The sequence below is a fragment of the Pezoporus occidentalis genome, unplaced genomic scaffold (assembly GCF_034315485.1).
Source record: "Pezoporus occidentalis ecotype Australia unplaced genomic scaffold, CSIRO_AGI_Poc_V1 ctg77, whole genome shotgun sequence".
NCBI lineage: Eukaryota > Metazoa > Chordata > Aves > Psittaciformes > Psittacidae > Pezoporus > Pezoporus occidentalis.
In genome coordinates this window covers 611,251-626,641 of record NW_026916126.1, presented here as the reverse complement: position 1 = coordinate 626,641, position 15,391 = coordinate 611,251, and the positions used below count along the sequence as shown (strand labels likewise).

Sequence of the window (15,391 nt, the reverse complement as noted above, 5' to 3'; positions counted from 1 at the left end):
ATAGGTAGGTGCTGCTGGCAGGTCTACCCCACTTTTGGGGTACTTTTGTCTTTGCTCTGCTAATTTGTGGTGGAAGTGCCCCAGATTGTTGCTCAGGTTCTAGTCACCCCAAAATGCACAGTGGGAATAAAAGCCATCCTGATGCTACGGCCGCTCTCTGAGGGAGGGAGGCAGGTGTGTGATTACTTGGACCAGTGCATTATTGGGTACCCTTTGGCATCGAGAGAGTTAAAGGTCCTCGGCACCCACCAGCCCTGGTCTAGGCAGTGTCTAAAATCCGTCCTAGACCCGCTTTATTTCTTCCTTAAAAACAGGAAATGGAGCCCTGAAGGCTTTTTAACTGGAGAGAGAGTGAGGAGGGGGTATACTTACTCTGCCCATACCCAGCCCTGAGCCTGACCCAGACTTGGGGGTCTCTGTGTGTTTTTTTTATTTCTTCTCTTTTTCTTTTTTTTTTTTCCCTATTATTTTGGCAGACTTTTTGGAATGTCTGGGAGCTAAGGGCTTTGCTTCATGGAGCAGAATTCTGAAGCAAGAAAAAGAGAAAGTTATAGACTAAACCACAGAAATGTAAACATGTCTGCAGCTAAAATAACTCCACTTTCATTGAAAACACTCCTAGCTCACAATCAGACTTCTGTGTGCTATGCTCAATAAAACTGCACGCTAATAGCAACCAATTAATACATTATGTAGTTCTGCTTTAAAAAATGAGACGCTTTTAATTTTTTTTTTTTAATTTTATTATTATTATTTTTAATTAAGGGACTACTGGCTTTCCTGCTCCGTACGCTCGCTCTCAGCGCTGACCGCGGGCTGAGAAGCGGCGAGGATAGCGGCGGGCGATGCCCGGTAGTGCGGCGGGGCCGAGGCGTGCCCAGGGAAGGCCGGGGCAGCGCGGCGGAGGCGGCAGCGGGCAGGAGCGGCGCCCCGGTAAGGAGCCCCGAGCCCGCGGGAGGGAGGGACGGGACGGGACGGGGCGCACCGCCCGCTTCTCCCCTGCATGCTTGGCTCGTCCGCCTCCCGCGGGTAGGTGGGAGAGCGTGCGCGAGGTGAGTGCCGGTGTCACGGTGGGGACACATCCCCTCTCTGCCTTACCCCGCACCGCCGGGGAATGGGGCTCTCGGCCCCGTTTCGGCCGAATCAGTCTCCCCTGCCCCTCCCCTGTCCCTTTATTTCCGTGCATTCCGTTATTCATCTCGCTGTCCTCCGGAGCCCCGCTGCCACCTGGTTGGGGGCCAGGCTTTGACTTCACGTCGGGTCCTCGCAACAACCGCGCGTTTGTTCTGCCCCTTAAAGCGCGCTCTTGTTCCCGGCGCCGGGAGGAGAAGCGACCCGCCGAGCCGAGCCCCCGGTAGCCCCGTGTCCTGCCAGAGCAGGTCCTGCTCACCTCCAGTTCCGCCCGGCCCCTCCCGCCTCCCCGTGAGGAGCGGCGGTGCCCCGGGCAGGACGCGGGAAGCGGGGGGGCGGGGGTCCGGTGCTCCCCGAGGGAGTGCCGGTGCCCGGCAGGCGGTGCGAGGCCGCCCCGACGGCGGCGGGGGAGCCGGGGAGCGCTGAGGAGCAGCGGCTGCCCCGCTCGGCGATTGGCGAGAGGAAGAGGCGCACGGAGCCCGAGGCCAGAGCGATGGGCTGAGCCCGTCCCGACTGAAGTGACTCACTGCAGTCGGCAACGCCGCCGTCCCCTCGCCCGCTCTCTCACTCCCGCCCTCGCTCCAGCCGCCGGCGGCCGCTGCCTTCCCCCGGCGGCGCCCTCCGTGCCCCGACCCCGTCCCCTCCCGTTCCCTCCCGTCCCCTCCCGTTCCCTCCCGTCCCCCCCCGCCTCCCCAGGGACTCCGGACTCGCCCGCTTCCCAGGCCTCGCCCGGTAAGTCCTTTCCCTCCGGGGCAGCGATAGGGCTGAGGGGACGAAAGGAGAGCCGGGGGCGGAGGGGGCGCGGCGCAGCCGTCGGGTCTTGGAGCGATGGGGAGAGCGGAGCAGCGGGCGGCGGGGCGGGCGCCCCTCACCGCGGCACGCCGGCGGCAGGAGCAGGACAGCCCCGAGGGCTCGGCCGGGTGGCGGGGCGGCAGTTGGAGCCGCGTATCTACTTCAGGCGCTCTTTGCCAGACTTGCCTTGTCCGACTTTCTATGGTTTTTAAGCGTTAACGCTGTTTGTTTTCAGGATGGCTGCTGTCTTTTCGGGCATCAGCCTCTGGAATTGTATCATCATCCCCACCCCCCCCGCCTTCGCTTTTTTCCCTGGTTCGTAATAGCAGCGGTAGTGTATTTGTAGTTCTTTCAGCAATTCATCGTTCAGTTAACTAGTATCTCTATCGCCTTCACTAAAGCTGACTACCTCTTGCGTGTAGGAAAACCTTCAGTTACCTGAGCTGATCTGAGGAGAGTCAGAGCTGGTTGTGGTACTTTTCAGAGTAAGCTCTGTGATACAATACACGGAGATTGGTTTTGGTGGCCAGGTTACTTTGCTGTGGAGTTTGGAATATACGTAATGATATTTACAAAAGCTGAAGTTGCGAGTTCTGGCTAACATCCATTCATTGCTGCTGTTACTGGGAAGCCAGGGTACAAGTAAACTGGCTCTTTCTCTGAGGAAGTTTTTATTTCTACTGAGAGTGTCATTCTGTGAATTAACACTGTGCTTTAGTTCTGAAGTAATAGTTTGGAAATTGCATTCTGCCCATGTAATTTTGAGTCCATTAGGAAAACCAGGATAGGTCTATGAACTGCACATGGAGAAATGTCACATTCCTTTGGTTTAACCCTTTAACCACTTCCCTGGTTTCACTGAAACAAGTGAAGTAGACAAAGACAGCTTCTCACTAGGGTATGAAATGTGAACTTTCTTCAGTTTATATGTATCAGGTATGCAATTTCAACCACACCTGAACTGGTAGGAAAATCAAGGATGATAAATGGATTGTTTGACAACTTTCTAATTAAAAAGAAATAAATATAATCAAAAATAAACTAAGCTGTACATCATATGGGACAAATATATTTTAATGTTGATAATCTCACCCATTGCTTAAAGGACATTTGTAAAACCAAAGATATGATATATTGGATTAGTCCAATAGTCAGTTTTTATTTTCTCTTTCGTACACATACATAGGTAAATGATGGCAAACCTGCCATGTGATTCTTTGAAAAACTGAAAGGAAAAAAAATCACGACGTCCAAAAGTATTTCAGGGTTTAGAGCTTTGACCAGCGTCTGTCCCCACCTCCCACAATTTAGTCCTAAAGTTAAACAAATCGTATAGTACTGGATAGAGTTACACGTTACAGGAATTTTATAAATGATCTGTCAGTATAAGTCCTAGGTGTGATTAGTCAAGACTTTTTGCTCCTAAGGTGTTACTGCATTTGGATTGTAATTTATGTAGCATTTGGTTCTTAAAGGTATGTTCTAATAGATATATACTTAGCATATTTTCCTTCTGGTAGTTTATAAGTGGTAGTGACTGTGGCTTCTCTCTTTCTTTTAAGCAAATTTGAGTTCTTTGTCAGGTACCAAAGAAATCTGGGTGTATGGGTCCATTGAGGAGTTTCCGTGATAGGAACCGTGAGCTTAAAACACAGATTGTTACTTGGAGGTAGTGTCTCTTACCTCAAGTATACTTGGTTGTATGTTAATAGATTAGATCTTTCCTACCTGAAATACCAGGCTGCACCCCACAGTTGTTAGCGTTCAGATGATGATTCCACCTAAGGCCAGTGCTTTCACCTTCACAGTATAGATGCATCTTTGCTACCTGCTCTTCTGTGGAAAGTTCATTTTCTGTGTGTGTATGGAGTTGTGGAAATGAATAAAAACCCCTGGGTCACCTGTTGTAATCCAGTTGATTTGAGCAACGCCACATGGGCAAAATAGCTGGCTACTGAATGAGGCAAATCCTCCCCCATTGTGCTTTCTCCAGAACCCCAGTGCTTCGCTACCAAAAGGTGAGACTCACAGCATTGGTTCTGCCTCGGCAGCATACTGCACTGGACCACTTCACTGAGGTTCCTGTATACAGCATTTTTTTCCTCTTAGTTAAGTGCACTCCAGTGAGGATCAAAAACCATGACAAGCTTTTGCAGTGCCGTTGGCATCTGGTAGCTCTGAAACATTACATGTTTCGTTTCCTTCCTTCCCTTGCCTCTACCTTACTAAATGCTCCAGGAGTTACTAGCAGGTAACAACAAAATAATATCAAATGTTTGGATTGAAGTTAACACTTTCCCTGAAATATCTATTGTGTTGGTTTTTTTCCCACTATCGGGAAGTTCATCGTTTTATTTCAAGTGATTTTTTTATTATTATTTTTTTCAGGAAAAGGCAGCTGTAAGTGCAAACCATACTTCTTTTAATCATGCAAGTACCTCTGTGAAAATGGGTGTCCCGAACTCAAGGTGGAAGTTGTTGACAGGGGTACTGTGAGAAAAGGCCCTTTGGGCCTGATCCATATCAGCTGAGGTCAGCGGTGCAGGCTTAGACCTGAGTATCTGATGGTGCCCACTGGTTTTCTGCTATACAGCTGGGAAGGCCAGGGACTAGTTTATACTTTGTATGTCAGCTTTCCTATACAGTTGGTTTAAAATGCTTTTGTTAAAAAAAATAGTTCATGTGGGTAAGATATTTTCAACCTGAATTATAATGACGTTTGTCTTGGGTTGAAATAATTACCTTTTGTGCAGTAACACCGCACTGTTTGTTATTATACCCACAACTGGCCACTTTCACAGCCACTAGAATACTTTTTATTTCTAGCCATGCACTTTTTGGCAGGCAGGTTTCCCAGTAAAGTTGAGCATCATTTTGTCTTTCAGTTGAGGGTTTAAGTCACGAGAGTTTGTATCGCATTGGCGTTTTGGAAGGTAATGATATAAGTGGAGAAAATCTAATGTATTTCCTTCACAGGATAGTTAACTAGTGTAGGTAGAAAACTGGCTGTCTAAAATTACTTGGCTAAATTTAAATGTAAGTAAGAAGTAGGCAATAGGAAAAAATTAAAGGGTATATCTAAATATGGAGTTGCGGATGTATCTGTTATATTTAAACTGTATTTTAACCTCTTCTATTTATATTTAGTGGCATGTGTGTAATCTGGAGGGCTTGATTGAATTCAAGAAATAGTAATTTCACAATAAAAAACAAAGAGTGTATTCTGCTGTGAATGTACTTCACGTCCTTGTTAATCGGTGTAAATATCAAAACCGAAATGTATGCAGCGAGACATTTTTTATGTTGTACGAGAGGAAGAGTGGTATTTGATCTAAAGTAAGCATGAGTGGATTTGCAAAAAGCCTGCTTCCCATACTGCTGTGAGAAGCGTGTCTCCTACTGACTTCTGTGGCACTTTTTCTTGCGTGGAGCATGAGGCTGCACTGCAGGGCTTGTTTTCATCAACTTACCTTTGCCATGGCCCATTGTGAAATGCCGCTTTTTAATTTAGAAAGCTATCCTGGTAAGTGGATTGTCCTTGCATGCTGCTTGCATGAGATGAAATCCCTTCTTGGCACAACTTCATTCCAATAAGAAAAAAACATATTCCAGGAACAAAATACATAGTTATTTTTGTTTGATAATGCATCATATAAATATTAATTGTCTGCCCAAAGAGAAAACGGTAAACATGTGTTTTCATTTGAGCTGTAGATACAACAGGCTTTGATAGAGGATGGTTTAAAACTAAGGGCATCAAATTGTAGCTGCACAAGCTGTTCAGCAGAAGTCTGAGTGACCGCTTGTGTCTGGGAGGTAGCTGTTGTGCACAAGTGACTGGAAAGCTGGGGTCTTGGTTTTGAATTGAGGTCTTCTGTTTTGATTAATTTTAACGTGGACACTGACCGATATGATACTCAGGTGCTTAATAAGGTGTCTTGGCAGTAGCAAAACTTCCAGCCTTCTCACTGTCCGCTAAAAGACACCGGGCTTTTGCTGGTCCTTTCAGGAAGAAGAAGGCAGCAGCTGCCTGGATGCTTAGACACTCTGTAGGATTGGTAGGATATTAAGAAGCTGCTGCCGCTTTAGATGCTGCTCATGCAAACGAACATTGACTTCTGTTGTATTTCATATCTTCTGAATTTGTCAGGTAGTCTGCAGCTTTGAACTACACGTGCCTAATTAGCTGCTGATTTGAAAAAGAAAGGCTGGCTTGTAGGAGATGATGAGCACCGGCAGGCCCAGTACTGCAAGGGGCAAGTTAAACAAATCTGAGCTTAAATGTGGTTTCAATCAGCTCCATTTAGACACCCAAGTTTTCAGCTTTCTCCAGGAGGTCCGTAATGAAACAGGCTTGTTTTCTTTTCACCTCGCAAAGAAACAGCAACAGGAGAATACTGATTGAGCTCGCACCAGCTGAATAGCTGGCGGCTGCAGGAGACCAATTCGGGGTGCTGGACTGGATGGGGCAGTGTAAAGGAGTTTGACTGGGAATGCTGCCTATGACTAACACACAACAAAGTCTCTAATGAGAGGCAAGCGGGTCACAGCCATTGCTGCAGCACCTGGGCTGCTAGCTGGGGTGCAGTGGGGTGATAGAGGCAGGCCTGATTAAGACTCTGCAGGTGTGAGGGGGTCAGGAGTAGGGTCCCTTCCTTCTTAACCTCTCCCCATCCCAAATATATTGCCTGCTGAACTAGCAGCTTTTCCATCTGCTTTTTACTGTCTGCTACAAGCGGTCAGTACAGGTCTTTTTGTCTTTGCTAGTATTATGCTGTTAGTAAATATGCATTGCTTTATTAAGTTTTCAGATCTTTTTCATTTTTTTTAGTGGTGGCTTAGGAGTAGCAACTTGCTGCCCTATAAACTACTTACAACAAAAGGGTTTGCGAAATCTGATTGATTTCTTCTAATTTGTAAGTCATGTAGGCTTCCCAGTTTGAGCTTTTCAAACCTTCTGGCCTTGCATTGAGTTTATTACTTTATTTTTAGCTTATTAGGTATGGCTGCACACAGTGTATTTGACCTGATTTGACAGAAGCAGACTCTCTCAAGAAGTCTCATATTTTTTGATACTCAGTAGCTATACTACATGCAGTGATTTGTTTTGGTGCAATTAAGCGCATATCTGAAAATCATATGAATTTAGGAAATTGCACAATGTATCTTTTTCTGTAAATTACTTTCATTAAATGAGAACAAAAAATGAAATATGGCAAGTTCACTTGAGACAAATTGTATTTATCTCATAGTCTGCATTTTACTGTGTAACTAAAAAGGGCTTTATAGAGAAAGAAGTCCAGTAGCTATGCAGAAGGAAAGTCTTTTAAGCAAAAATTAGCTTTCTAAGGAGGCTTTGTCAGTTCTGAATAAACCCTGCAATAAATTTAAACCTGGTGCTTTAAAATTCTGTTTATAAAATGCACTGCTCTCTATAGAGTTCACAAATTATACACTAAGGATTTATAGTAAACTACTAAAGTAACATTAATAGGTACATCACAACGTGCACTGAGACTAAACTGCAAAACCTTGAAAAAGCAGCTGATTTGCAGGACGCTTGCAAAGCAGACATGATAAAAGTTCTCCATAATTTCTCCAAAGAACTGCTGTTACATGGGTTGTTCTTCAAAGGCTTAGAGAAGTTTTGGGGGATTTTTTATTTGCACAGGCTTGTGTCCATGGTATTAAAAGCAGGTTTGAAAAGGAAAAAAAGATTTAATATCAAATTAAGATAAAGGATTTAATATCAAATTAAGATCTAGCTTGGTTCTGGTGGGTATCTTGTGCCTTTTCTTGAATTTCATTAGGTTTGCCCAGAATGGGAAGTTGAGAATTTGGGTTAGTGCTTTTTATTCCTTTGCTACATTTATTAGCTCTTTAGTACTTTCATGTATTTATAGCAAACAGTCTGTAACATGCTCTGTATCTCTTGCAATCAAGACAAGCCAAATCATCTGTCACCAATATGTATGTCAACATTCTGAAACCACAAGGAGCACCTTCCTGGAAGGCACAACCAAGGCTTCATGTCAGCAAAGCCATTTATCACCCTCTGGAAATGAAGAGAGAAGGTGGAGAAATCTGAACCTGACATCTTGGTTCTTCTATGTGAAGATGCCAGTTCTTTGTGATGTGACTGAAAAATGGGTTTAGGAGGGTAGGATTCACCTCACCTAGCTGTAGCCATCTAAAAATCAAGCATCTAGTTTACAGTAATTGTGTGAGTTCCCTCCCTTGTCAGAGGACAGGTTTATCTTGCCAGTCTGAGACAATTATGTTAGTTTGGGAATGTCACCAAAAATGCAGACTCTGACCATCAAATTGGATAGGATTTTGGGTTGCAGGGCTTAGTATCTTGGCTTTCAGATGGCTGTCATTGTGTGCACTGAATTATGTATCCAGGGACCAACCCATGCCCCTGCAGCTTATCCTAGGGAGCTAAAGGAAAATAACATAAGTAAAAGTATAGCAGAGAGACCAGATGAATGTTTTACAGTCTGACTGGGAAGGAATCATGTTGTTTATTATTTTCATTTTAAAGTTGACCCAGTACATCATAGTTTCATTTTTACTGTCAAACTACCTTTTAGCTGTCCAGTTTTATCACCAGCAATAGAAACATTAGGAGTAGAAACAGAAAGTCATTTTATGCTTTCTGCACTGCTGTCTCTTTTAATTCATTAAAAAAATGAAAAAATGAAAACAGTAACCATCTTTTTTTTATCATTAGGGCAAGATAGGAATGGATTAATACTGCTGTCTTTCTGTTAATATTCTGTTTTGCTCATAAAGGAAACTGTAATTTGTTTTTTTTTAACTGGCCCACTATCTCATTCTGCATAAAAGGATTTTACTAACCACATAGACAGTACTCCTGGGTGTAAGCGTTCTCAAAGCACAACTGTGGAAAGCTTGCTTTGGGCTCAGGAGCAGTTTTTTGCCCCTGCTTGGTGTCTTGATGTGAAAGTTGCCCCTGCAAGGGGTGCAGCTGACCTCTGAGGCTGCAGTCTTCAGGAGCCATCAGGAGGGAGGGAAGGGCCAGCTTTGTGTTTGTTACTTGCTTGTGATATCCATGGCACTTTACTGTAAAGACAGTAGTAACTAAATGTGGGCCCAGGGAGCTTAGGCTGTGGTTGGTCTGCAGAGCAGTAACATAGGATGGGAGGTTCAGTTTGCTGAAGGGCTTAAGAGTCAGGGTGAAGGGAATTACAGCTCTCCTTCTCTCCTCTCCCTCTTGGTTAACACCACCCTGTGTGATGTGATGTGCCTGGAAAGGGACAGGGGACCCAGTGGTCACTCAGCCACTCACAGGGGCACATCCAGCCCCTGCTTCTGCCTCTCGTACTTAGTTAATGAGCCCCAATGGGTTTTGGTCTAGGACAGGATTTATATAGCTCCCTCTTTGCTGTGTTGGTTCCACAGGACTAAAGAGGAGTGGGAAGTAGTAAAAGTCTATTTTTGGTCACTAAAGTAAGCAGACATGACTCAGAATACTCACTGGGAACAGATCTGCTGGATGAAAAGGTGCCATTTTTACATAGTCACTTTTCTGACCATGCCCTTTAAACTCTTACAAAAATAGAATACTTTCTCTGGCACTTCTCTTGGAAAGCAGAAATGGGAGTGAGAGCAAGGATGTTTGCTGCACTTCAGCCCTGGCTTTGCAACTGGACTAATTGTGTATCAGTTTTGTAAGGCATATGTAACATATGTTTAACACCAGGAAAAATAAAAAGGAGGCATTTGAATTTTGTGGGGAGGGGATTTGAACTTGGATAGCTTTACCATTTGTAGTGGAAAAGTGTGATTCCTAGTTCCTGCCTGTTAACGGCTGGATGAATTCTGGGTAGCTCTCTGCGCTGATTTCTGGCATCCTCGTGTCCCTGCAGAAGTACAGTTCAGATCAGTAGACTCATCCGAAGCACAGCAAGGCTCCTTTTGACCGTTGACTCTGGGTTCCAGTTGGACTATGTGAGGTGAGTGGTCTAAGCTAAAAATGAGCCTGAAACCACACTGACGTAAGCTGTGAGTGTTTACGGACCTGTGAGGAAACAAATCATCCCTGGCAACCAGCATCCTGAAGTGGCAGCGTTGACACTCATGTGAGAGGCGAGTACCCCCCTTGCTGGTGGGATGAGTGTTTTGTTGGGGGATTTTTTATGGTTTGGTAGGAAGCTAGAGCCTGGCTGGTGCTCAGAAATTCAGAACCAGTGGTGTACTCCACCACATGTGCTTAGGGGTGTTTGTCAGTCCTGTTGTCCTCCCCTGGACCATTGGTCTCTTGAAAAGAAAAATAAGAAACCCATTTTAACATCTTTACCACCTTCAGTTGGTTTTACATGGAAAAAAATACCAACCCATAAATTCCTTTTCCTCCTCCATTCCAGAATAACCCATGAAAGCATTTGAAACCTCTGCGTTTCTGTTCAGTGGATGAAATCTTGACTTTGCTGAAGCGGTTGAAGCTTCTCCATTGGCTTCTGAGAGGGCAGAGCTCTTCAGCTTAAGTGTTTATTCCTCATGTTTCCATTGGGCCTGGAAAGCCCTGGAAGTGTTTTCACTGTGGTGATTTCCTAAAGCCTTATTTCCTCCAGTTACTGTGGCATTTAAAGGCACTGTCTTTTTAGCATAGGAAACAGACACTGCTTTTTCTCTTGATAAAATTTCCCTTGGAGGGTCTCAGAGAATTTCCACTTTTTCCGTGTGGGCTCATCTTTCATAGGGGAAGAGACATGGGTCATATACCTGCAGGTCTTATGACTCCCTCCTGCTCCATCTCTTACCTCCTCCCAGTCCCTTGGCAGCAAGAAGTCAGTGAAGATTTGCTGTCAAGGTCTCCTGTTTTAGTTCCTCAGAGGGCCCAGTAGCTTCTTATGGCAGCGAAATCCTACCTTTTCTGTTTTAAATTTGAAAGGTGTTTTGGATATGATGACATTTACAGCCAAAATACATCACCTTTTACATGTCAGCTCCTTCTCTTGCAGTGAGACAGGTGATTTCAATGGCCCAGGATGGGGAGGAAAAGCCCAACAGGTTTGGGGGACACGCAGGATTGTCACTGACCAAACACCAAATGGCTGTGAAGATGACTCTCAGCACCTTTCACATTGTCTAGCAGGGAGCTCAGACCACTACGGGGAAACCTTAAACCCCAGTTTTTAAATAGAGCTGGTTTAGAAGCTTTCTGTCTTCAGAAAACCTGTGTGCTTTCTCTTACCAGTGCTGAAAGAGTTCCAAAAGACAAGCTCACCCAAGGAAGAGGCAGCATGCCAAAACACAGGGTGTAATGAAGCGCGTTCACTCACCTGCCATCACACTGGGTTCGGAGATAGCACTTGGGTGCTGAGGGTCCCAATGCTCTGAGCACAGCCTGCCCTAGAGGGGTGCAACTGGGGCTGTGTCAGGGTTAGCCGTGGGGTTTGGTACACTGGCATTTCATAACCACAATGAACTGAAGGGCTACCTACAATTTTTAAGGTTATACCCCCCTCTTTTTTTTGCGCGTGCGTACCTGGCAGTTGTTTGCCAGGGGCAGAAGGAATCAATGAGGAGCTTAGCTTTTAGGTAAACAAAATGTTATTGTTGTACTGCTATAATTACAAGCATTTTAAATTAGGTATTGACAGCAGCTGAGAACCAGTTCTCGACTATGCCTGCTGGCAGGCAATGAGATGTCTACCACTCCTAAGGGGAGCCTTATTGCAGGCTGTGAGAATAACTCATTAACCAGTTAGTCTATGGCGGTGTTACTCCACATATGGTCTGTGGGATGCTGGTGGTCTGGAAGGCATTAGAAAGTGGTCTGAGAAATGGCTGCACAAGAAAGGCAGAAATAGCCCCACATAGGCCGATTTGCATTCCCACATCGCTGGCAGGTATGTGCCCATGTCAGCAAGTCACCCTCAGTCAGCAAACTGTGCTGGGATATAATTGCCTTAGCCCCCTGGCATGAGCCCAAACGGATGGATCTTGAGTAATTGCATGTGAGGGGAATCTTTGCTTGATCACATCGATGTGGAGCAAGTCTTCCTCCTTGATGGAGGATGAATACTTTGCCTCTTCTTTTTTGTGTTTCTTGAAGCACGGGATGGGCTGAGGGGTGCTGCTTCAACATCCATGCTGCTAGAGGTAATGAATGCTGCAGGGAAACGGATGGCGGCGAGCCCATTTCCTTCACAGTGGGAGGAAAGTAGTAATTCAGGAGACCATTAAACATTAGAAATACCTCTACAAGGTCCCTACAAAGATACACTCCATTTAGATTAAAGTCCCGTAGGGCCAATTATCCTGGAAGAACATAAGAACTTAAACAAAAGCTGAGTTAGGTATGCTGCCCACCAATGGATTGGAGCAAAAATGGATGCAGTGAGAAAACACTCATGTATATTATGAAAGTGAGAACATTTAGAGTAGGTCTGTGTAATAACCAACTCTTAGTGTTCCCCCAGGATCAGTGTGCACAGGAAATATCTGTGGCATGCTTGCTTTTCCTGGAGATGACAGCAACCCTTTGGCAACCACTTTGTAATACGTGCTTCATGCTTTTCAAAGTGTTGGGCTGTTGTTTCACAAATGTGCTTTGATTTTTCTGGTGTCAGAGCCTTTATGCTTGGCATTCTACCCTTCCTGAACTTGCTCATTCCCTTCCAGCCCTGGACATTTCTCCCCTAGTGCCATTTGGTAGGTGTGATGGTGTGTTTGTTTTTCTCCATTGGGATGGGACTTGAGGAAAAAGAGAAGCCATCAAAAGTCGCTTGTGCTCCTTGTGTGAAAGTAACCTCTATGATCTCTGCTGTCTAGGTAGCTTTGGACTCCTGGAGATGGAGGGCTAAGGCAAACAAATTTGAAACCCTTCTCTTCTGTGAATGTTTTCTAAGACTGGGCTGAGTAATTTGCACAAGACTACAAAGCAGAGCTTGATACTAGCATTGCGGTTAAAGTCTGACTTTGCTTCAGCTCCTAGACCACAATTTTAATTGAACATTTAGCTATTTACAAGAAGACCTGAGCATTGGAGTGCACTGAACCTTCAGGCAAGAGATTTTGAAAATGAGTCAGATCTGAGACACTGGAGCAACAAGTTCCTAAAAGTGTTTACTGATGCAAATTGCTGTCTGATCTTGAAATGGCCTCTTCCATTTAACACCATAAAAGAACTTTCTTAAGAGAAGACACAATAAACAGTCTGAGGTCTAATAACTGAACATGCAAGCCTGAAAGGTTTTAAAATGCTGCTTTCTTAAATAAGAGTTATTAACATGGTAACTGATAATGAGAAAAATGCTCATGCCATTAGTGGTTTACCACTTTGGTTCCTAAAGGATACAAACAACTTCATAAAAGAGACCACAGACTGTCCGTTTTCAGCCTCAGCATAGGGCAAGTTCTTCAGAAAATACAAAACCCATCATTTAAAATGAGAATTTACTATTTGTATTTGGGAAACATGGTCAAAATACCCTTTGAACGCACAAGAACGCGGTGATATGGGACGAGGTGGCTGCAGCTGAGGGGGTGTGGCACGGGAAGCCCAGCACTGAGCGTCCTTGCCCAGGCACCAAGATGATAGATAGAACACTGGCTTATTCTCCCAATGGGACCAGTATGGACACAGCCTCTGCCTCCCAACCTGCTCTTGGGATCCTTGCCCGTGTGTGGAAGTCTTTCTTGCCTTTGCTTGGTGATGGTGCGGGGCTCAGCGATTATGTGAGGACATCCTGGGGTCCTTTCTGCATTGACCCTGGCATGGCCTGCTTCCAGAGTAGTTAAATTTTCCAGAAATGGTTAAATTTCAATGTGCTGGTGGAGGAAATAAGATACTGTGTCTGGGAGGTGCTCGGTGCCTCAGGGCATCACCGGGACTTGGTGGCTGAAAAGCAGCATCAGTGGCAGTGGTATGACCGCGTTTAATTTGTTCATCTGGGCCAACAGCTCTTTTCTTTGAAAATGGTCCCTTCCTGTTCTTCTGTGCCCCATTTCTCCCTGGGCAAACTAGGCTGGACCCTGTCCCCTGTTAAGGTTAGTGGAACGGCTTGTGTTGACCTCAGCCAGGCCTGACTCAAGCACTCAAGAAGACCTAGTGTTTTCTCCTGGGAAAGTTAAGTCTGGGACTCAGTACACTGTATTAGAATCATAAAAACATAGCATTCTAGCTTCATCTTTAGTAAGGCAGCTGGAGGTTGAAGTGTTTTCTCAGGCTCTGTTTGATTGTAAATACAACTACACTGGGTTTTATTGATGCTTCATGCAGCCCTATTGCATTGACTACAGCATTTACTCTTATGTAAAAATGGAAAATTTCCCCAGCTCCCCCCATGAAAATGACTGTTGTGCCTTACTCAAAATGAAAAATCAATCAAGGAAGGAACACAGCTGGGTGAATGTCAAGACAAACAGAACGATGCCAGGGTGGATTTTTATGGAAATACTCTCTGAATAGTATTTCCATGAAAAGGCAACTTACTTGCAGATGTAGGCTGTGTTTGCATGAAGGAGTGTGATGTACCACACCCTGAATCTGTCAAGGTCTGTAAACTTTTCAGGGATTTTAGTTTAGGCAACAGAGAGGCCATATTTAACACAGAAAGGTTTTCTTTACTTCAGTGTAACTATGTTATCCTCAAAGGCGGAAAATGTAAGCCAGGGGAAAATAAAAGTTTATGGAAGAGACATTTCAAATATAAAGTAAACTTCAAATATAATTTGAGGTATAAAGTAAATTAATCTATGAAAAAGGAAATTTTCAGTATCATGAGAAATACTGACATGGCCTTTCAACAGCATCCTAGCCATAAGAATGACTTGTAAGTCCGTCTGTGTCAGGCTGCGGTGGAGAAGCAGGAGTGGCTTTGAAACTGCAAAAATTTTTCCTTGCTGGTGGCAGCGGGATTTTTCTCATTCACGTCTCTAGAATCAAGATTAGGAGAACTATCTAAAAAGCAAGAAATAAAGGATGATTGATGTTACTTCCTAAAAAAAGCAAATGGTAAAAACATCAGCCCATACTTGAAATGCCACACTTAGATCTACATAAACACCTTTTTTGGAGATGTTGTAGCCTTCTCAATGGGCTGGTTTCCAAATGGCCTGATTTTACTGTAGACTTACTGCCTATCAGCCGGGCTCTTGCAAAGGTTGATTTTTGGAATCCGTTGATTTTCTCTTGTTTCTGGGACATTTTTGTGTCATACCAATCAAGTTTGAAATGTGTTGAGAGAAATTTTTGAGGCCGACTTGGAATTTTTCAGCCTATTCCTTCATGTCTCTTTCTGAAATAAATGGGAATACTTTTTTTTTTTTTTTAATTTATGTTAGCTTATAACTTAATGTCATTGCTATTCTAAGAATAATAACCAAGAATTTCTATGCTGACTTGATTGTTTACATTTCCTTTTGACACTGCCAGTGATAAGCTAGATATAATAATACTAGGCATGTTCTGTCATCCTCTCAAAACTTGTCACCA

The 15,391-nt window shown here is 44.4% G+C and overlaps 1 protein-coding gene across 3 annotated transcripts in view; it reads left to right on the top strand.

Annotated features, from left to right (window-relative positions):
• Positions 1-824: 824 nt before the first annotated feature.
• The window catches only part of ERG (ETS transcription factor ERG), a 145,820-nt gene continuing 131,253 nt past the window's right edge, over positions 825-15,391 (top strand). For 2 of the 3 annotated variants that reach the window (XM_062602574.1, XM_062602570.1), the window contains exon 1: positions 825-933. The gene's annotated coding sequence lies outside the window, so the exon portion shown is untranslated. Of the gene's footprint in view, positions 934-1,592; positions 1,864-15,391 lie in introns of those variants that run through there. The other variant, XM_062602572.1, reaches the window with a different exon arrangement.